Source organism: Dermacentor silvarum, chromosome 4 (genome assembly GCF_013339745.2).
Source record: "Dermacentor silvarum isolate Dsil-2018 chromosome 4, BIME_Dsil_1.4, whole genome shotgun sequence".
Classification (NCBI taxonomy): Eukaryota; Metazoa; Arthropoda; class Arachnida; order Ixodida; family Ixodidae; genus Dermacentor; species Dermacentor silvarum.
The window spans coordinates 80974981-80999103 of NC_051157.2; positions in this window are offsets into that span (position 1 = coordinate 80974981).

Here is a 24123-nt window from a genome sequence, read left to right on the forward strand (position 1 = left end):
AAACTTGGCAGTTTGTTCGTGGCCTAATCTCCTGAACATATCCATGACTGAAGTAAGATTTTCGGCCTTGTAGGCCAAGCCGAATGTACGAAATATACAGTTGGTCTACAGCATTTAAAACAATAAAAGCGGGGCAATTTTGAAGCATTTTATTTGTTTTGATATATTTTTGCAACCGTGCATGTCTGTGCATGTTCGTGCGTGCACATGTGATATCTTCTAACTTCGTGATTTTGCATGCTCTATGACTGTACTCAGTGTTTTCGGGCATATTTTATTATTTCATTTTGTCATCATGCGACGAGCAGTAGTACGTGGCAACAGAAAGTGACAACCTAGCCTTTCAAACTATATATTAAAAAAATAGTCCTTAAATTGGTTTTACCAAGCAACAACACTCGCGCAAATCTGTGCTACATCGTTATCACTGCCGTCAAGACTGGGCAGCGAATAGAAGAGAAACAGAAATGAAATGTCTCCGCAAGGCCGTATAGCGTTGGAAACCATTATAGGACGATGCCAGTTTGTGTCTTAAAGGAACCACGAGAGATTTCGTCTTCTCTTACCTGTGAGAATCTGTCAGTGGGAATGGCATTAATAGTGCAGCTGTGTTTTTACATCACATTTGGGATTCCGTGATAGGCTGTCGTGACCGCTACGTGCTTCAGTGCATGTGTTTAGATAGTTCCCTCTTACATTTTAGTGCGAAAGCACTACTAGCCTACCAACATGGATTTCGCCTCTGTCTGTCTGAAGCCTCTTCATACGCGCGTTTCTCGACGCGCGTTTCGCGTGCACAGCCTGTTCTTCTTTTCACACACGCCCGCGTGCGAATGTCTGAAATAAAAAAATTTGCAGTACGCTTAAGCTTCGCCTTTAAGAGTGGAACGCGATAGCGTTATTGGACGCCATTGACGCCGACACCAACATCGTATTTTTCGTGACATGGGGCCTGATCAAAATTTAGAAAGGCTTGGGTTTCAACATTCCTCTCAATGTTGCCTAGAACCAAAGTACAGCGAAACACCATAATAATTGGAGGACACTTAAGCTTCGCCTTTAAGAGTGTAACGCGATAGCATTCAAAGATCCCTGGCTACTTATCAAGCTTTTTTCTCGTATATTCAAATTACAATCCGTTGGTATCACGTCTGTATGTTCTGGTTAAGTCCTACTTTACGATTTTTGTGACGAACTTTGCTTTGAGAAATTTAATTTTTGTTCACTAACACCTTGCACCACGCGAAAGACCCGCCCGGTCGGGGTGGTTCGGGATTATGTGGTTCGGCCTTATTTCCTCCAGACGCCAATGCTTACGCCGACACCGACGCCTTATTTTCTGCGACATGCACGGGGCTCTTAACGCTGTCGCGTTAATATGGAAAGTGAATCACGATCGTCGTCGGAAATGTCTAAAAAAGAGGTTCGTCCCGCCAAGCGCAGCAAACAATAGCGAGCTCGGCGACAGAGGCAGCTGGAGTCGACCGACGAAGAACATGTGGCCAAGCGATTGCGACTGCAGCAGCAAAGAAGAAAATTTGTGGCGTTGAAACGTGCCAATCAAACTGCCGGAGAACGACACATTGGAGAATGACAGATTGCACAAGCGTGCGAAGCACGCTGCCGAAACGTATGAATAGTGACAAGCCCAATTAGCTGCGGACGTTGCATACAAGCATCGCAAGGCCGAGCAACGTCTGCGTTTGGGAACGGCTGCGACGACTTTCCACGATATTTTGTGGTTGGCGCAGCCAAACCGTCAGTAATTTTCCAACAAATCTGCCTAAGGCTAGCATCCCGGCATTTCTTCGTGGCGTAATGTCGACAGAAAACTATCATCATCTATGGCTTATGCCCCCAAATGCAATGGCTCATACCCCCGTAAGGCAGAGGCTGCATGTACTCAGCAAAATGAAGCGAACACTGCATATATTATTTGTAATCACGTATACGACACACAGAACAGCATACGTTTCAATAAAGAACAAGTTCAAAACAAGCATCCGAACCATATAACTGATGATAAGGCACTGCTGCCCCTACATACAATGCTAGGGACGTATCAAGCGCTCCTCGCATACGTTTACCGGTAACGATTACTGTTGCGCAAGCTGCCGCGGCGACGGCAGCTTGCGACGTGGGAAGTGACGTTCCTAGCCTTTCGTATATAAGATAACCAGCCTATCAACTGATGTCAGCGTTGTTGCAGCACCTCTATGGCCGGTGGCGTGCTGTCAAAATTACCATTACTTCCATTACTACAATTACATCAAAATAGCATTACTGCCGTTACTCTGAAGCCATAGGGCATTACATACCCTCTCAACAGTTCTAGTGGTGGTTTTCAACAGCATTGCTGGACATCCACTTTCGCAGGACTGGGATGACGAGCCAATTTCCTTTTTATATTGCTGGCCATCCTTTTCTTCCTTTCTTTACTTGTGAAACAGAAAGCTGAATCCTGATAAACACATCTGAAAAAATGCCGCTGTTTCGCCCGAACGGCGAAGCATCAATTGCGATAGCAAATTAGTAGAGAGCTATTCGGAGTAGGGATAGTAGTTTTATCGGCTGCATAAACTTGGACACATTCGCTTACTACCTGAATTAACAAGCGTGGTGACAGCGCGCACAAGCAAACATGAATAGATCACACTGAATAACCGCAGACAACTACTGTCAGAACTCTGGCAGCAAGCGCAGCCGCCGCAGTGGGCGAAGGTTCGTGCGGTGTATCGCTTCAACGGAAACTGAGCGGCGAATGCACAGCGCATACAAACGTCAGTATCTCCACACGGCTGCCATGTGGAGATAAGAGACGGTGCAGGCGACCGCCACAAGCGGGAAAAGTACAAGCCCAGTTGTTGGCAGAGTAGAAGCTGCCCCCCCCCTCCCTCCTTCCCACCCTGCCTCCCGCTTTCTTGCTTTCGCGTAGGAGATTGAGTGGCCAGTTCCCCTTGCGCTCGGTTGCAAGATACGCATTTGGTGCCTCAGCACAGCGTCGCCCCGCCTCCCTCCCTCCCATACCCCCACGGCCTTTCGATCGACGGTCGCGTTTGCTTTCCGCCGTGCGTTCGCTCTCCGTGATAGCGCGCGTCCCCCGCACGCTTTCACTCGCGTATACGGCGTGCGGCGACGATTTTATCGCTCTTGGACTTTATACGGAACCTCACGGCGACGGCGACGGCGACGACGATGGCAGAAATCCGGTTGAAGTGTCCATATAATTGCTATCGCAATAAAATAAATCTGGGTATTCTTCATCTGTTACGTGTTATTCACACTGTCATTTGGTGTAGATCTTTAGGAAACGAAGCGCCGAAAGCAGCATGCATGGTGAAAGCAAGCGCCGTGAAAGACGAAAGCACGGGACTTTGGTTTGCTTCGTCGGCTCAGGCAGTTGAGCCTTATCAAAAGCTGCTGTCTCATTGATGCGCATCACATCTGGTCAGCGGCTATAAATGTTAACCTGCCCCGCGTCTTTTACGATTGCGCAGATATACTAAAAGAACGAGGTACGACCGCAGCGCTCCTCGGACAATGGGTCACGCGCGCTGGAAAATTGCCTCGCTAGCGAAAATAAATCTCCCCGTCTCTTCCTATCGGAAAAGTCGACCGCGACCGCACCATCGCGTGGAGCATGGCGGGAAAAGAAAACGCTTCCTTGTTGTTTCTGAATGCAACTTCTCTGCAAGCGCTTCACGTCGCCCGCAGCGCATCAAATAAATCACGAAGTCGAACGGCGCCGCGGAAAAGTCGATCCGTACCCTAGAAATAGAACAATATATAAACGAGAAAAAGAATATGAAGCGGACAAAACTTGTAAGAGGGGTAGAGGGCTTCGTTTTCCCGCGGATTCTTCATGGCCCGTGGTTTTCACACAGGACAAAGTTGAGAAACAGATAAATGGTATAAGAAAGGCGCCGCCACCGGATAGAAAATGCCCCGTAAGGTCTCGCTAAGCAGGAACGCCGACGCGAGGCCGCCTCCTCGGTATATAGTAACAAACAATGCCTTTTGTAGCGCTGCACGCTTCCACCCCGACTAGTTGTATTCTCTCCACGGAGTGAGAAACTCACAGTGGCGGATACTTTTTCGATGCTCCTCCTAACGCCGAGCTCCAATAAGGTTAAGTAACTAACCAAAAATGCTGAAGTTATACGTATTCGAAAGTGAATCCAGCTGTACATTTATGAATGCTATAACAACACACTAACACTCTCCTAACGATCGGTTTCAAGTGACAAGAGTAGCTGCAATACGCTGGCGATAGCAGAAACGTGTTGCGTTGAAAGAAACGACTACATAGTTTGAAGTGGCCCCTAACAGGCGGAAGACGCCGTCCCGGTGACTTGTTTTAGCGGATCAGCGACTGCGAGCGAAACAGATGAAACGAATCATCGCTACTTTACAAATCTGTGAAAAAAAGGATATTACAGGTTTTCCCAAATGAAAGTCCAGTAGGTGAAAGGACATGTTCAGGACGGCGAAAGTTATTATAGGGGATCAAGTTACCCAGCAATTCTTTCTCTGTTATGCTCAACTCTTGTTGAAATTTTAAGGCACAGCTTTCTTTGCTACCTCATTCTGGGCATCTGCATTGAAAAAAAAATTACCTGTACGCTGTTAGATCAAACAAATGCCCCCCAGCACAGAAGCATTAGGTGCTAACCTTTAGGCCTAAGACATAGGCTTACTAGTCATGATGTGCGTCTGAAAGGGCGAGGCTTCAACTCTGTAATTCACTCTTCCTGGGTCTCCTACGCTATAGCTTACCTGTACTGGGTGGGACCGGTAAGACCAACCTCCCTGCCTACCAGTCTGTGCAAGCTCAAGCTTTCCCAGACTGCAAACTTCCGCAGAGCTTGCCATCAGCGAAGCTGACGTCAAGCTCTGGGAATATGTCTTGGCCTTCCCAGGTGTGCATCTACAGCAGCAACAATAGCCATCGCGCATGACCACCCCATCAATACGTACATTCAAATCAGCCACTCGACCTCGTTCAGCATTTAGCGGGATTATCGCCGCCAACCATGGAACTTTACCGTTGAACTTGACGCCTGCAGCACGACCATCTCGGCCACTGTGGTGCCTGCATCCAAACCTAGCCCTTCTTGTAATTCCCGGTATCAAAAAGAAAACGGAGATGTAATCATTCGCCCTCAAACAAACTGTGCTTTCATTAATGCATCAGAAGCACAGCGAACGCATCCATGTTTGCGTGGACGGTTCTGTGTCCTCCAAAAGTTCAGCTGGAGCAGTAGTAATTCCCGCGAAATCTGTCTCCATCCAATTCATGACGTCTCACACTACATCTTCGACGGTTGCAGCAGTCGTTGCTATCCGTGCTGCTTTTTTAAACTTCTCTTGTTTTCTTATATTTTCTGCCCTTACCATATCCCCCTGTGCAGAGTAGCCAAACGGACACTTAACCTGGTTAACCTCTCTGCCTTTCACCTCTTATTTTCCTTCCTTCCTTCCTTCCTTGCAGAGTTTCATCATCATCACCATCATCATCATCATCAGCCTATATTTACGTCCACTGCAGGACGAAGGCCTCTCCCTGCGATATCCAATTACCCCGGTCTTGCGCTAGCTTATTCCAACTTGCGCCTGCAAATTTCTTAACTTCATCACCCCACCTATTTTTCTGCCGTCCTAGACTGCGCTTCCTTTCTCTTGGTATCCATTCTGTAACTCTAATGGTCCACCGGTTATCCACCCTACGCATTACATGGCCTGTCCAGCTCCAGTTTTTCCGCCTAATGTCAACTAGAATATCGACCATCTCCGTTTGCTCTCTGATCTGGAGTGGATCAGAGTGGATCAATGGAGGAAATCAATAAAGTCCTTCTGGAGTTTATTGGTTCCAAATTGTCACAGTCGTGGTCCATCTTTTGTGACTCGAAGGCAGCCTTCCAGTGCCCGCTGTCCCCTTTCGACCACGGACATAACGTACAATTAGTCGCAGATATCGGACTACTTCACCAGAGGATACCGGGTCACAGCCAAATTCGGGAAATCACAGTGCGGAGGACGCTGCCCGATCGGCCCACAATGGTGCCCATATTATATGAATATTACTGTCAAGAACAGATGCAGCTACAAAGCATCGCTCCGTCGCACGCGAGCTTACGCAGATCTTTGGAACACCAGGGAATTCACCAACGCACGTATCCACAGATTGGATCCACGTCTGCCACTCCGTCTTCCACCAGTGTTATCACGAGTGGAAGCAACATTCACGAGCGCCTATTCCTTCCGCATTGGAATGGCCGACAGCCCTGCTTGCGACAACTGTGGCTGCGAGGAGACGTTCAAGCACCTCCTCTGTGACTGTCCTTGTTTCAAAGGGGCAAGAAAAGTGCTCGCGGCTGCGCTCGAAACACTGGACGATCGGCCCTCCACAGAAGAAGTTAAAGGAGACTGGTTCAGACGGATTTCGGCACTCAAGGCCTTAAGGGTTTGCGAATTGTGCGACCGACTTTGTACGTTCTAGCGCGTAGCATCCGTTATTGTGTGAATTTTAACAGCGAAGCTGTTTAAGCCGACCGTCAGTCCGTGGAGCGTGTACAAAAAATTTCGCTGAACGATGACGTCACCACGCGTTGCCTGGCAACCACCTCGCGGAGCGGCGTGTGCTTCGCCTCGTCTCCGTGCCTTGCCAGGCCGTGCCCATGTTGGCTTGACATGGGACGTTAAGGAGAGGGAAGGAGAGCATGCGCGCGGAGCGCGCTATGCTCGGGAGAGAGAAATAGAAAATGAGAGCGAGAGAGAGAAAGAAATTGTAGCGCCACCAACGAGGCAACGCGCAGAACTGCTGCCGACACCGTCCGCGTTTCCCCATTACCCCACGTTGGCGCCGAACGCACGTGGTTTCCGTGACTGCAGCAGGCACCTCTGGCGGTGGCTCGGCAGATTTCGACCAGCCACGCCCCGGCAAGTGCGGAGGCGCAGTTTGGCCGTGACGTCACCTGGCAGATATAGCTCGGAGCCGCCGCGACAGCGGCCGAACTCTCCTTGACTCTGTGGCGAGTACATGTACCCTTGACATGGGATGACCAAAGAAGATCCGGGCACCCGAAGAAGCAGCCGGTCATCTTGAAGCACGTGGCGCTTCCAAGCGAGAATCTGCGCGTCGGCGGCGAGCCAATTCGGAATACCGTGCCTAGCAGCACTAAGCATTTCCTAGCAATACTTAGCCAAGCCTAGTAAAACCTGGAAGAAGCTAGGTTGATCACCACTTTCGCTGTTTACTCCAGCCTTGCACCACTAGTGCAAGCCGCCCAGGGTTTTTTTCTCACTTTAATTTTTTAGTTTTTTCTTCTATCACCTTTTATTCACTTTAATCCTTTCGCCCGCACAGGGAAGCCATACGGTACTTATACTGGTTAACCTCCTTGTGTTCCCTTCCCTTTCTCTCTCTCTCTTTCTAGTGCAAACAGCAACTAGCTAGCACTTTCAGATAATATCGCGTGCGTCACGTCGCACAGCAACAATTTCCCTAACACCCCCCGCCCCTAAAAAAATATCACCAGCCCTTCCCCTGTCGAGAAAAGAGGGGTAAGCGAAGCTTGTCGTGTGTGTATCGAGAACAACCTTATGGCCCGAATTATTGACATATTTTTTATATGACTTGTAATATTCCTGCAGTGTTTTGACCTTCGTCAGGGTAAAGTTCGTAAGCCGTCGCCTCGGGATTCTCTGATCGTCGCTGACTGCGGGCCTCGACTATGGAAGCCCTCACGTTAGAATCGGTACATCGACAACAAGCCCTTTCCCGAGCGAGTTCACAGCGGCGTTTATCAAATGCAGCTTGCTCCTTTGCAGAGCGCATCACGCGTGGCCTTCCCATCTGTTCGCCGAAACTGATCTGAGGGGAGGGAAGCCCGGAGGAGCGCGCGCCAACCCGCTTTTCCTTCCATGTCCCTAGGGCCTCGCGACACACTAAACGAACCTGATTGGTCGCGCGCGTGTCAAGTGATCACGCGTGTAGCAAATCCAATGTGGGTGTGCACCGCACGTGATTTCTTTTTTTTTTTTTTTTGCGTGAGCTACACTGGCCGAGGTTGAGCAGTTTCCCGTGCCTCTTGGAAGCCGTGCTGGACATGTGCGAGGAGCAGTGACGTCACACGGCGCACAGATGGCGCGCTGGGCGTTTGATTGTTTGCGCTGGGCGTTTGCCAGTGTAGTATAGCCATGGAGAAGGAGAGCGAAATTGCTGCTTAGTGGCGCAGCAGAGGCGAGAAGCTTAACTCATTGGATCCCGAATAGTTGCCTGGCAATTAGCGGTTGAGCGTAGGAAGAACGTACAGAAGAAGGCTAAACATGCTGCGGAGACACCGGAGCAAAGGGAGGAACGTCTACCAAAGCGGCGTCGCCAGGAGGCTGAGCGACGTGCCCGACCATCTCAGCAGCAACAACAACACGCCGTCGATGACGTCAAGGGTCGCCGATTGGCTGACTATACGGTGAAACTTAACGAAAGTGCCAGTGCGACTCGGACCTTCGAGACGGACTTCGTAAACAATTCGTTTGGATATGTGTGCGACGTGTGTGAAAGACTGTGGCACATGAAAGACTTGACGCCGGTAAGTATAGTGCCATGCGTGAAACGTTGAGTTTAGCGGCGCCGCCTGAGTGGGATGAAACCGTGGCGCGGGTTTGTACGACGTGCAAGAACTTCCTCGTTAAGCAGAAGATTCCACTCTTTAGCTTAACCAATGGGTATCGTTACCCGCCCATGCCACCAGGTCTACCGGTTCTGAACGACGTGGCCGAACGTTTACTTTCGCCACGGACTCCCTTCGTTCAGATCTGTTGTTTAATGAACTGGGGAAAGGGTCACATAATGTGTATACCGTATGTGCGCCATTGAAGCAGCAGTAAGCATGATAAAAAGTTGCAGTGGCTTAGCTCGGCTATGCCAGGATATACGTAGCGTTAGCAAAGGTTCAGCTGATTTCGGGATCCGATGAGTCAAGCTTCTCCGTTCTTCTGCGCTGTTGAGCAGCATTTGCGCTCTCCTCCATGGCTATACCACACTGGCAAACGCCAGTCAGAAGCGCAGCGGCTGCAGCGCAGTGTCAGACGGCAACTGCACAGCGAGCGCGCGCCGGCGCCAGGTGGCGTTTGCCTCTTGCGTGGTGTGGTGCATCGGCTCCGTCAATTACTGACGAAAGCCACGGTCAATTTCGTGCAACCCCATCAATTTTGCTTCCATCGGACTCCTAAAGCTGCCCGGCACCCGAGGACACCAATCTCATCCAGGTGGGCCCATTTTTGGCAAACTTAGAGCGATTTTCCGTTCCGGCCTCGCGTTGCCGACGCTGAGCCTAACGGCTACGTCGGCGCGCGGGTGAGAACGGACCGGTCTTGCAAGATGACGGATCTCTCTGCTCAACGCGGTTACGATCCCGACGCCATGGCGTGGGCGACGATCCCGGTCCCCGAGGGACAGCAATCTGCGGCTGCGGACCCCATCCGCAACGAAGAACTCTTTCGCATGGTTGAGCGCCGCTCCCAGCGCAAAGCTATGAAAATGGCTCCATCGGCCCCGCCCGCCGGCAAGGCACCTTCAACTCAGACAGGATCCGCCACGCGTGCGGCACAAGGATCCGGCGCGAAGCGCAGCAAGCCTACAACGACGTGGAAGCCTAAGCCTCTGCCTCGACCACACCCAGAAGACTTTGTCGTCATCATCAAGCCTCGTGAGCCAGTGGCGCTACGAGACGTCTTTCAACGTGGCGCGCTCGGCGCCGCCTTCGTCACTCTCGTCGGAGTACAAAAGGCGGCGACGCTCAACCTGCTTCTCTCGCCGGAGCAGAACCTCATCATCGCTAGCACGCGGGAGGCCCAAACGGCGGACCAGCTGCTCGGCGACTTCGAGCTACAAACTGACAAAGGCAAGATGGCCGCCCACGGCCACCTGAAGCAACATGGCGAGGACGTCTGCTACGGCGTGGTCACGGTCGCCAACCACGAGACGACCGACACCCTACGCCAGGCTCTGCAGTGGCGCGCAGGCGAACTCTTGTATATACGAAAATTCGGCACATCGAACAAGGCACGACTCACCTTTGCTGGCAGAGTCAAGCCACGCTACATTCATTACAACTCGGAAATCACCTTCGTTCAACCCTATTACCGGACCATTCCGGCCTGCGGACTGTGTGGCACCGTTGGACACCGGGCTGATTCGTGTCCCAACCCAGCCAATGCAAAGTGCGGCCTGTGTGGACAGCAGGCGGAGCTAGTGGAGGGGGTGCGGACCCCTCACGAGTGCAACCCAAAGTGCGCGGTCTGTGGAGGAAGCCACGCCACGAACTCGCGCGAATGTACAGCCAAATACAGACAACCCAAGATGACCACCCCTCAGCAGAGCGGCCTCCCCAAGTCGGGGAAGAAGACTCGTCATCATGCGGCGTTCTCGCACGGCGGATCACGCTACGTCGACGTCACAACGCAGCAGGCGCCACCACGTGGAGGTGACGTCAAGGGCCAAGCGGCGCAGCAGCAGCCACCACACGACGGCAAGGGGAACCGCGGCCAGCAGCAACAACAGCGAAAGGATGCGGGAGCCGGTGCCTGGGCGAACGCAGTGAAATATGGCAAACAGGTGAGCGGTCCCGGTGGGGCAGCCTCCCCTTTCCAATCCCCCCTCCCTCTCCTACTCTAATTGCCGAGGAGATCCGTAAGCACACGGAGCCTCTCCGCGCTAAAATTGCGAGCCTTGAGGCTCAACTCTCCAACCCACCGTCTGCTCCTACCTCCCCCTCCGCCTCCAATGCGGAGTCCATGGATAGTGAGATTACGCTGCCGAAGCCGTCGGGCCATGATTCTTTTGAGACTATGGAGGCGCGCCTCAGCGCAAAAATGGAGCTCCTGATCGGCACCGCGATGGCCCAGATGCTCGCGAAAATTGATGAGCTGATCACGAGTAAAGTTAATCAAGCTGTCGCTGCGCAACTCCGCACGCTGCGCAAAGCGGGTCCCCTTAGGGACGTATCCGGCCGCCCCTCCAAATTTTCGCGTCGCATTGTAGACATTGACGATGACGAAGACTGCACCCTGGCAGGCCTAGATGCCAAAACTCTGGTCCTGCCTACTGGCTCTGGGGCAGCTCCACTCACTCTTAACGCCCAACCTAACCATGGCGGGAACCCCTAAAGTTAGGCGTTCTGCCCCCTCCAAATCGGCGTCCCCCATCATCATAACCCAGTGGAACTGTCGGGGCCTCCGCTCTCGCACCAAGAGAGCGGACCTCCGACTTTTCCTCTCAACCTTCGAGCATCTGCCCGCGGTGGTTGCCCTCCAAGAGCCAGGGAAGGGCGCCACCCTTACGAACTATTCGACGTTCCAGCAGGACCCCTCGTCTTGTCTCTGCGTTCATCGAAATTACACAGCTAACAAGGTCGATCTTGACCTCCAAACCGACTATTCCTACGTAATGGTGACTCTCCTCCCGCTCCGCAAACAGGACCCATCCATTCACATCCTCAACGTATACTGCTCTCCAAAACTCCAAAACGTCTCATTCGCGGACCTCTTCAGTCGTGCGCTGAGAGTTGCGGGCCGGGACCCCCTCCTGATTGTGGGCGACTTCAACGCCCCCAGTCGGGTCTGGGGGTACCGCCGTGAAGAGAAGCGTGGCCGCAAGTTGGCGGAGCTTACGTCCACGCTGGGCCTCACTCTTCACACTGACCCTGTCCACCCAACTCGGATTGGCAACTCCGTGACCAGGGACACCTGTCCGGATTTGACCTTCACACGCAACATTCAGTTCGCCGACTGGGTCAATACTGAGGAAACCCTCGGTAGCGACCATTGTCTCATCAACACAACCATTCGCACACGCCCCATGGCACGACCCTTCAAACAAGCCCACATCCCAGATTGGACGAAATTCAGACAAAATTGGCAGGACACTGTTCCCATACACACGCACGGCTACCAGGCCTGGTCCCAGCAATTGGTTTCTAGCTTGCGTTCTACGGAAACACACATCAAACTCTCAGAGGCGGTCTCGGATGTGGATAACCACCTCCTCCACCTTTGGGAAGCCCGGCACAGCCTCGTCCGCCGATGGCGCCATCAGAAACACAATAGGCAACTAAAATCTCGCATAGCAGAGCTTACCCAGAAGGCGGCAGAGTATGCGGCCCAGCTCGCCGACTCGAACTGGGTTAGCCGCTGCAATACGGCTGCGCGACAAATGTCCAGCCGAAACACATGGCGTCTCTTTCGCGCCCTCATTGACCCCACACAAACCCGCACTGAAACGCAGAAACACTTGCAGCGCGCCATCCACGGCTTTGCTGGTAACACAACTCAGCTAGCACACAAGCTCAGGGACCAATACCTGTGCACTACCCAGGATACCCGAGGGACGGCATACTCATATGCAGGCTCTGAGAATGCCGAGCTGGATCAACCTTTCCAGCTCCATGACCTGAAGGCAGCCCTGGCCAAAATGAAACGTGGCACTGCACCCGGACGGGACAAAATTACAGTCAAGCTCCTGGCAAACCTACCAGACTCGACTTACAATTCACTGTTGGCATACTTCAATTCTATCTGGCTGGGAGAAGTGCCCATCCCTATCGATTGGAAGACAGCACTTGTCACCTTTATTCCTAAACCTGGCAAAGCCGTAAATCCGGACAACCTCCGCCCCATCTCTCTCACCTCTTGTGTGGGCAAGTTAATGGAGACGATGGTGCGGGACCGGTTGTCTACTTTCATGGAAGACCATAACACATTTGCGGACACCATGTTCGGGTTTCGCCCCCACAGATCCGCACAGGATGTCCTCCTCCAACTTAATCGGGAAGTCCTAGACCCCATCGAATGCCCCCATAACGACAAGGTGGTTCTGGCCTTGGACCTTAAGGGAGCATTCGACAACGTCACTCATGAAATCATCCTAATTCATCTCTCTCAAACCAACTGCGGGCGTAACGCTTTTCAGTACGTCTTACAATTTCTAACACAGAGACACGCATACTTGCACATACAGGACACCGAACATGGCCCATACACTCTAGGGTCCAGAGGTACACCACAGGGCGCTGTCCTCTCCCCCCTATTGTTCAATCTGGCCATGAAGAACTTGCCTGCCCAGCTGGAGGCTGTCCCGGGGGTGCAACACGCACTCTACGCGGACGACATCACCATCTGGGCCACGCAAGGCTCTTTGGGAGACATGCAGGCCAACCTGCAGCAAGCGGCGACCATAGTGGACCGATATGCTCACGCTTGTGGCCTCCAATGTTCCCCCCAAAAGTCTGAATTCGTGCATCTCCGCCCCTCGCCCAAATGCACGTCCAAAATTGCTCTCTCTCTAGAGTATGGTCGAATCCCTGAACAACCTGAAATTAGAGTCCTCGGACTTTTCATCAACCAACACCGCCGGTCCGACACAACACTAGGGAAGCTGCGGAAGGTGGGGGACCAGGTGGGCCGCATGGTCCGCCGGGTTTCCAACAAGCGCGGGGGTCTCAGATGCAAAGATGCCTTGCGGCTGGCTAATGCATTTGTGACTAGTCGAATCTTGTATTCGACTCCATACCTCCATCTCCGCAAGCATGAGGAGGACGCCCTTGAGGTCATCCTCCGAAAGATGATTAAGCGGGCCCTTGATCTCCCGGTCAGCACCTCTAACCAGCGCCTTCTGGGCCTGGGGATGGTGAATACGTATCGGGAGCTCAAGGAAGCTCATCTTACCAACCAAATCACACGTCTTTCTCAGACACTGTCGGGTCGCCGCCTCCTTGCCCGACTACACCTCCAACCTCTCAGACAGATGGAAGAGCGCGTACGTACGCCACAAGAATGGCGCTATGCCCTGCACGTGCGCCCTCTTCCCCGGAACATGGCATGCACACACCATGATGGCAGACGCCTGGCTCGGGCGGAGGCCCTGGCGCGCCATTATGATTCCAAACCCGGCGTTTTCTACGTGGATGCCACCGGCCCACACCATGGGGGATGGTTTACGGCCGCGGTGGTCCACGAAGGCAAAACAGTTAACGGCCTTAGCTTTCGCGCTAGAGACATAACATATGCGGAGGAAGTCGCCATCGCGTTGGCTGCATCCGATTCTCGCTCTCAAACCATCATTACCGACTCGCGAGGGGCCTGTCGGAACTACGAACAGGGTCAGATACCATTCCTGGCCTATCGCGTCCTTCAATCTAGCTGCCGAACCGGGGACCCCGACCCCCGATACGTCGTTTGGGCTCCTGCTCACATGGGATTAGAGGGAAATGAGGCAGCGGATGCTGCCGCCCGCGCGCTTTCTCACCGGGCTCCTTATTCCTCTGACCCCGCCGATCAGGACTCCACCACCACCCCAACCTACTCGTATACAGAAATTACAGCTTATTATCAATCGGGCCACGAACTCTACCCCGGCCCGTGTAGAGGCCTCAAAAAGGAGGAGGAGCGTCTCCTGCTCCGTCTCTTCACGAACACTATGCTGTGCCCGGCGGCTCTTAAACATTTCGATCCGGCCTTTACTGGAGCTTGCCCGCACTGTGCGGAGAAGTCTTCGGACCTCTACCACATGGTGTGGGCTTGCCCATCCAACCCTGCCTTTTCCCCCTTACCCAACCCTACCCGGGAGGACTGGGAGGCTGCCCTGCTTGGCTGCTCAGACCTACGGGCCCAAAAGGCCCTGGTTAAGCGCGCCCAGGCGGCGGCTACTGCCACTGGGGTCCCGTACTAGGGACTCCACCTAGTGTTTGTAAGGGGCGACCTCTTCAGGGTCGTCCCGAGCACACCTCCTCGTACGTTTTGTCGTACAAATAAAAGTTTTTCACCACCACCACCGTGTAAGAAGCTGGTGTAAGACGCTGTGGCCTCTCCGCCTTACCTTCAACGCGTTTCGAACGCGTTGCCCAAAGCGGTGGCAAGTCAAGTTCAACTCGAGGAGCGTTTATGAATACGGGGGGTATACTCTCTCAGCAGTCATGTGATGGCGTCGGCAAACGCGGTGCACGTTCCGGTATGTGTAAATGGCTGCGTAAGACGCTGTGGCCGCTCCCCCTTACTAGAGAGTACTGCACGTTTCTAACGCGTATGTGCTAGCGTCCCCTTAAGCGGGAGATGCGATGATTCCCTCCGGAGCGTCGCCCACTCATCATCATTCACCCCGTGGATATGCTGTGATTTTTTTCAGGCTGGCTTCTTGGTTTCGTTCACTAGGTGACACATTCGTCCCAGCCCATTCCAAGCTCGTAAAAAGAGCTATAGCAAAAACTGCATCCGCTCTGCTCTAGACAAGTCCTGTGAACATGAAGTTCGTGATAGCGTTGACGCCCAGCTAAGGCGTCTGGAGAAGGCTGGGTTCCACAGAGAAATCGTGGCCTCGGTGGTAGAGAGCCAGATTTGCTATATAGCTAAAATTTAGTGGAAGGCGCAGGTTGGAAAAAGACGCACGCCCGCCACAGCGCCCCGTCGTAGTGCCCTACTGGCACCAGGTTTCTCACCGCCTCAAGAAGGTTGGCGACAGGTGCGGGATACGTGTTGTGTTTTCAGAACCGGAAAAGCTGAGACGAATGTTTCGCCTAGTGAACGAAACCAAGAAGAAGCCAGCCTGCAAAATAAAGCACACCAAAGCCCTCGTTGAATGTGAGGTTGGTGTGGTGTATAGTGTTCCCCTCGCCTGTGGGAAATGCTATATTGGCCAAACCGAGCGCTGTCTGAACGAATGCTTGCTAGAGCATCGCAGGAATGCTACTTCACTAAGCGGCGCGGTCATTCGCCGTTGCTCGCACAAGCCAGCATGCAAGGCGTTTTTCGAACGAATACGTGTGTTGCGCAAATTTAGCACTCAGAAAAACCGGGAAATTTTCGAAGCTCTTTGTATCTCTAATGAAAAACATTACTGCATCAGTGCTCCTTCTGTTGTGCTTGGGAAAAATGAACTTGGTTATCTCAGGGCAAATGTGTGTGTCGTATCAGCTAGGTAGGGCGGGAGATGTGCAAGATTGTACAAGAGTAATATGAAAAAAAGGATTGGTTATCGACACCTCTGATGATTGTGGCCTGGACCAAGGAAATCTTTTTGGGTGGTCCGGTGCACTAGCAGCGCCCCCCCCTCCCCCCCTGTGTACATGAAGCCATATTTTCCGCGAATAAAATTCAGTAGAAGTCCGGCGTTCGTGTTGTCTTTCTATTCTCGTCCGAGTTTAATTGTGCGCTGGAACAATGTTTCATAATGCTGAACTGCATCAGGACACTTCCAAAAATTACAGTGAGTGTGCTAGCTTCCCAATTGGACCAATACATTTTTAGTAATAGGTACACTATGATGTGTAAGCAGGCACTAGTGATTAAATATTTTCGTCTTGTTAGGTGCACCATTGAAAGTAGTTTGTCCTCATGTTGCCCATCAACACCTTCGCAGCATAAAGGGGGCAATGCATCGCTCTTTGTACCTATGTTGGCTTGGGCCGCGATTTTTGTAGTGATGCCTTCTGCTCGAATGTATGCGACTCTTATCATCCACCATTCACAGCCGGCTGATCGCTTTGATAACACGGGCAGGACATTCGTCTGACTACTGACAAAGCGCGCAAAGGAATATCACCGGAGAAGGAATCGCTACAAAATCGCGGCCTTTGGTGCCAGTGGTTTACTTAAAGGGGCTGTGAAACACTTTTCTAACTAATCATGCAATGGCCTCACTATTGAAGGGCATCACCTCATGAATGTAGTGCCACAAGCATTTTCAAATGCTTCAATTATAAGTTGAGTTGTTGCACAGATACACAGCCTTCTCTCTCTTTTCATCTCCACTAGCACACTGGAAGTTACACAGGGGAGAAGCCAAGGGGGTATAGTCCTGCCCAAACGTTGAGTGCCTTGGTGGCAAAAGGGCTCATCATGGCACCCCATGACAACCGTGGTAGACTATGCTATGCAGCATACCACTTCTATCTCAGAGGCCACATGCAGCTACGTGCAACTGTTGTGTGTAAACCAACAGTGCAAATATAAAAAAGGATTTTCCTGTCTATTTGACATCGGAGACATATATGTTTCATTCATTTAACTAAATATCAGCAATTATGTATTACTGAGAACGTTCTTGTGATGATGAAATCAGCCAATAGCTGTTCGTGGGTCCAGCTGCTTGTGATGATGCTGCATCACAACATGGCAGAGGTGAGAGCAAGCGAACTGTTGCTGTATTTGACACGGGAATGCAATTTCCCTGCTGCATGCAGTGCAATAATACTTCACTCATGTTCACAGGAGCCTATTGTACAGATCGGCAAAGTTTTCTTCCAAAGTTAAAAAAGTGTTTCATCGCTCCTTTAAAATACGTAGAATTAAGTAAAGGATGTGAAGCTTCGTGATGTGAATGCTTTGTGAAGACAAATTGGTAAGCCTTTGAGATTAATAATACAGCAACATATTTGAAGAATGAAGCGCATGTAGTGGTGGAAACCAATATGGGACTGAAAGCAAGGGGCGGACGCACTAGTTCTCGCACAAAAACAGTGCTGCATTCCCATTTCTGTGTCATATTGTATGCTGTTTATCTGTATGCAACACTTTTCGTCGGCAATTATGCACCAACATAGTCATTAAGATGTTAGCTTCGTGACCCTTCCTACTTTTGAAAGTTTCTCATTCTCAGTAACATTTGTTTGCATTACTGCGTCTTGCGAGTAAACATGCTCTTGTCTTACAATGCTTTAACAGTAGCCAGAAAATTGAAGCGTTCCAAAGGCCAAAATAAAAGCATTATTCTGTTTTGCTGTGCATGGTCAACTGGGCTATATAAACCAGTTTGAATATAAATACACTACTTGGTCTGTTAATTTCTTGAACAAATAGACATGCATGTACTTCATAGCAAAAACAGTGTTCACCTATATCCAGGAAAACATCTCGTAGTTGCCTGATGGAAATGTGCTCCTTATTTTTCCTAGCACACAACCAGGCAGTGGTTGACGATTTCCTTTTCCCAGCCGACTCCACACCCACCAAACAAACAGTCTGTAGGCTGTATACCTGAGAGCTCTGAAGCAGTGTGATGAAAAGCGCCACATAATAAGAACAAATGCAGTGTTCATGCAGCCCCCCTTCTTATTTAGGGTGGCAATAACTGGCCTTGGTGGTGATCGCCTGGAAACTGTGGCTCCACCTTTATGCTTTTTAAATTCATTTGTTAAATGAATTCCTTGCCTGCTACGATGTCATTGGAATTTGGAATTCAGGATGAGGCAGGAATGGCACACGTGCATTGGGAACACAGTGCAGTTAAAATTCTGTATATGCAAAAAAAAAAATACAGGAGGCCGGAGGTAACTCTGACATGCACACATACACACATGTAGGTGAAAACACGATACTTTAATTCGCGATAATTCCGTGTTTGAACGATAATGCTACAATATAAACAAGACGCGCGAGGAGCTCATTATATGATTATATTGCAGCAGAAACGGCAACTTGGTTGTCCAATTAGCGGGATTGTGCTAATATCTGGGGACATCTAATTACTGTCATGACTCCTAGCCCTTCCACCTCTGCCATCCGTAGAAGTGCGTTCTTGCGTGTGGTTGAGCGCGCGAGTCGCGAGGGTAACCGCGAGCAGCCTGCTGCACGCCGCATCTCAACGAGCGTAAGCTTGGGCGAGTGATAAAGCCACATTTCACGTGGTGCGATATTGATAGTGCACGCGTGAAGTCACTGCCGTTCTAATGTGAAAAAAAAACACTTACCGCACAATTTTACTAACCGAATAAATATAATTAATTACTCACCTGTTTCTGTCGGCGTGCTCTAGGTACGTCGGATTATAAAAGTGCAGTTGTCGCCTGTTTACCTCAATGAGGTCCCCATCCAAACACAACAAAGGAAACAGGCGATGTTTCGTGATGCAGGCCAGCTCGTCGGTGCTAAGCAGGTGCCGAATAGCTGGGATTTCACGGCAGCATATTTGGTCATCTCTAAGGACGGTCTGGCATTCGCCGCAAGTGCACCTGTAACAGCGTCACGATGATGTTGTGTGTTTTTCGAACAGTCGCACAACATTCGCAGATAACGCTTACCCTTCGTCTCCACGTCGGAGTGGGAAGTGCTGCGCTGGGCCAGCAACTGGCTCCCGTGGTGGCGGATCGAACGCCAAAGGTGAATCTGTGCTGTAGAATTCCCCAGATTCACAGCTGTCGCTGTTTGACAGATCCGAGGAGCTGGTGCAGCTCATACTGTCATTTGAGGACATGGTACCAATGATGCGGCGTGGTCGCGAATCAACTGAGCGTCTGATCTTCAGCGGTTTCAATCTCCGCGCTGACGAGACCGGCATGCATTGCGCGCCTTCCCCGCTGTGATCCATTCATGACGTCACACGAAGTTGTAGGCTCGGCTGCCTGGTCGAGTTTCGGTTTCGGTCTCACGCTTTTTTGCTCATTTAAAATTATTTTCGAATTTGCGGAGCAATTCTACTATCACACGCGTGACAGGGGTGCCTCAGGAACCTAGAAATGCCATTATCTTGACATGGTCAAAAAATCGCCGCAGTTGACCTTTAAGAACGCCAAAACATTGTCCGCGATGCGATCAACAGTTTGCCATTGTATTTGTGCAAAGGAAACAATTGCAAAGTCTACTTCTGCCGCGGAAATGGCTTTCGCGACTCGAAATTCCACCAGGCCACAATCAGTGCCGTATTATGGTGGTTAAAACTCTGCTTCCTGCATTTCAAATCCCCATTTTATACACTGCACAGCCATCTTCGTCCCTCGTTAATGCAACTCCGTTTTAATATATCGAAACGTTAGGATTGCTCAATACTCGAGCTAGGGTTGAATACTGGTTGAGTATTATCTTTGCGAACCTTCCTACACCTTTCTGACAGTGGTACTGGCTGGATTCTGCTGCCTTGAGTAGTTTATTGCACGTAAGCGTTAGGGCCGACCGTTGAATCCGTTCAGGGAACCGCGAGCGTGAGCGGCGTAGTCCGAGGGATGCGCTGCAGAGACTGACCCACTAGACAACACTGGTAAGGATGCCCCACTGCATCGTCCCTCTTCTTCACTACAATTACCCAGGGGATGAAAAAAGGAGCCGTCGGGCGACCTAACAGTTCGTCACTATTAGGGGATCATAATACGGCTTTAGGCGCTTGACGTTGACAATATCGCGTCCGCGACGGCGCATGTCCGAAGAGGGTTCAACGGGCTCAATCACATAGTTGACGGGTGATACACGCTCGACGATGTGGTAGGGACCTTCATACTTGGCATTAACTTGGAAGACGGACCAGGTGCAGCGGAAGGAACTGAGAGCCACACAAGCGCGCCAGGAAGAAAGGTCAGCGCAGAGGTGGTGTCACCGCGAGTGTTCATCTGGTGCTCTTGGTCATTGGAGGTAAAGGCTCGGGCGAGGTCGCGACACTCGTCGGCATGTCGCACCATATCAGAAATGGGCGCACATTCAGATGCGTCGGGTCGGTATGGTAGCATTGTGTCGATGGTGTGCGATGGGTGCCGGCCGTACAATAAGAATTATGGCGAAAAATCAGTAGTGCTCTGCGTAGCTGTATTGTACGCGTAGGTGACGAAGGACAGAATGGCGTCCCAGTTCGTGTGGTCGCAGGAGACCTGTCGCCGAGTGTACGGTTGAACCGTTTCGTGAGTCAATTGGTTTCAGGAAGGTACGCCGTTGTTGTGCGATGAACAACGTGGCACTCTTTGAGAACAGCTTCAACTACTTCAGAGAAGAAGATACGTCCGCGCTCACTGAGCACCTCCTGGGGTGGCCCATGACGTAGGATGAATCGACGAAGCAGGAAGGAGGCAACGTCGGCGCTGTAGCTGCCGGAAGCGCCGCAGTTTCAGCGTATCGCTTAAGGTGGTCAACTCCCACAATACCCAAGCGGTTTCCAGCCAATGTCATGGGAAGGGGCCCGTACAAATATATACCATGCGCCCGAAGGGCCGGGTGGGGCAAGGTAAAGGTTGCAGCTCAGCTGGCGAGAGGCGGGGTGAAGATTCCCGGCGCTGGCAATCGGGACAAGAGCGTACGAACTTTTGAACGTAGCTGTACATCTCTCGCCAGTAGTACCGCTGTTGAAGGCGCTGGTAAGTCTTGAAAACGCCAGAGTGGGCACACTGGGGATCGGCGTGGAAAGCTGCACATATTTCGGAACGCAGGCTGCGAGGCACTACTAACAACCACAGGCGGCCGTCGGAGCTGTAATTGCGCCGGTGAAGCAGGTCGTCGCGAATGGCGAAATGGTGAGCTTGATGGCGCAACGCGCGGGTTGTTGACCTGGTAGATGGATCAAAGAGCCAGCCTATAACCAACGCGAGCCAGGGGTCCTTGCGCTGCTCCGAAGCGATGGTGCAAAGGTCGATGGAAGACACAGTCAACCGAGATATATTGTTGTCAGCCAAGGAAGAGCACGAGAGGGCATCGGCGTCCGAGTGGTGTCGTCCGCTGCGGTAGAGTTCGCGGATGTCGTACATAACTGTCGTACATAACGGTAGAGTTCGCGGATGTCGCACGTTGGGCACTTCGCCTCGCAGGCGAAGTGCCCAACGTGCAAGACGGCCGGACGGATCTTTCAACGACGCCAGCCAACATAGTGCGTGGTGGTCCGTGATGACATCAAATGGACGGGCATACAAATATGGCCGGAACTTAGTAAGAGCCCAGATGATCGCGAGACGTGCTTTTTCTGTCACGGTGTAATTATTCTCGGCTTTCGTAAGTGTTCGGCCGGCATAAGCAACGACATACTCAGGAAACCCTGGCTTGCGTTGCGCGAGGACAGCGCCAAGGCCAACACCGCTGGCATCTGTGTGTACCTCCGTAGGGGCCGTCGGTTCGTAGTGGTGCTAAATTGGGGGGGGGGGGAAGTCCCCAAACGAAGACGACTCGTGAATGCCTCGTGGCACTCTGATGACCATGAGGTGAGGAACCCGTCGTTCCCTAAGAGCTTCGTCAGGGGTGATACGATGGCGGTGAATTCAATTTTGAATGAAGTGTCTGAAGTAAGAGCATAGGCCGATGAAAATGCGCAATTCTTTGATGGACGTTGGCTAGGGGAATTTGGCAACGGAGCGAGGTTTGTCGGGGTCGGGGAGAATTTCGTCCTTGGATACGACACGGTCAATTATCGTCAGTTGCCGTGTAGCAAATCGGCACTTCCTGATGTTTAATTGTAGGCCGGCGTTCGATAAACACGTCAAAACGCCGGAGGGGTTCGAGGTGCGTGGTCAAGTCAGGCGCTAAAACTACAATGTCGTCAAGATAGCACAAACATGTGTGCCACTTTAAGCCTCGCAGAACTATGTCCACCACGCGCTCGATTGTCGCAGCCGCATTACAGAGTCCAGAAGGCATGACGTTAAACTCGTACAAGCCGTCGGGCGTGATAAAAGCTGTTTTTGGCCGATCGACGTCTTCCATAGGCACTTGCCAATAGCCGGAGCGCAAATCCAGAGATGAAAAGAACTCAGCTCCTTGCAGGCAGTCAATTGCGTCGTCTATGCGTGGCAGGGGATAGACGTCCTTGTGAGTCATCTTGTTGAGCCGGCGATAATCGACGCAAAATGTTACGGAGCCGTCCTTCTTTGTAACAAGGACGACAGCAGAAGCCCATGGACTTTTCGAGGGTCGAATTACTGCGCGCCGAAGCGTGTCGTCGACTTGCTCGTTAATCACATGACGTTCGCTGGCAGAAACGCGATACCGGCGGTGTCGCAATGGTGGGTGAGAGCCAGTGTCGATGTGGTGCGTTACAGTTCAAATCTGACCTAGGGAAGCTTGCCCCACGTCGAAAGACGAACGAAATTCTTCCAAGAGGGACACAAGCTGGGAACGCTGGGCCATTGTAAGGGTTCCAGCGATAGAGGAACCAAATATATCTCTGGGCAGTGCGTCAGATGTAGAAACAGCACTGAGCGTACGGTAGGTTGCGCCATTCGGGTAGTCCGGCACGTCGATAACTTGCACGTCGTCGATGGCTTCCATGGTGCCAACACATCCTCCTCGGAGCAGCGTGACAGGGTATGGGGGTGGGTTGCAAACGAAAGTTGTGCTAGTGCCCTTGATGATGTCCACGGTCGCAAAAGGTAGCAACAGGCCCTTCCTTGCGAGGAAACGGCCATACGGGGAAAGTAATTGAATGGTGTCCGAGAGGCCACTGCAGTGCATGGACGCGCGCGTTCATTGAGGCGTTGGGAGCAACCTGAGTGTCGGCTTCGACGATCAGTTCCCTGGAAAGCGACGGAGCGTCTGAGGGCGTCAAATTTATCAGCGTCGATAGGTCTATTTCGGCCTGTGCGCAATCATAACTGCATTGTGGCGCGAGAGAAAATCCCAGCCGAGGATGAAATCGTGAGAACAGGAGGAAATTATGAATAATTATATGGCGTATGCAACGTCCTCAATTTCTACACGCGCAGAGCAAGACGCCAAGGGTCGAATATGCTGAGCACTGCTGTGCGAAGGGAGAGTCCGGACAGGGGCGTCGTGACTTTCCGAAGCAAGCGGCAAAGTGTAGCGTCCATAACACATACGGCTGCTCCTGTGTCCAGGAGTACAGACGCGCGGACACCGTCGAGAAACACGTCTATCACGTTGGATGGGCTGCAACGAGGACTTGTGCACTTCGACGTTGTCGCAGCCCTTGCCTCTTGGACTGCGATTGTTACTTTTCCTCATCACGAGGGACCGCACGAGGTCGCATCGGCGATAACGAGCGCCGGCGTGGAGATGGGAACGGCGGGTGTTCGGCGGTGGGTGGTATGTCGGTGACACACCGGAAGGTGGGTCGTAAGATGGACGGAGCGAATGGTTTGTCATGAATGATGCGACGCTGGGCGGCTGCACACGATTACAGAAACGGGCCACGTGACCGACGTAGCCGCAGGCAAAGCATATAGGCCGGTTGTCAGATGTACGCCACCAGTGCACTGTGGCTAGTCCCGTCCACGTTTGAGCACGCCCTGTATGGAGCGGCTGGTGATAGGACTGTATAGCGGGCTGCACTGGTGGCCTAGCCACGAGGTCGGCGTAAGTGAGGGCACATGAGCAGAGAGTGGGTGGGGCCTCGCGATGACTTCAGCGTAGCTGAGCAGTGCTGGTGCCGGG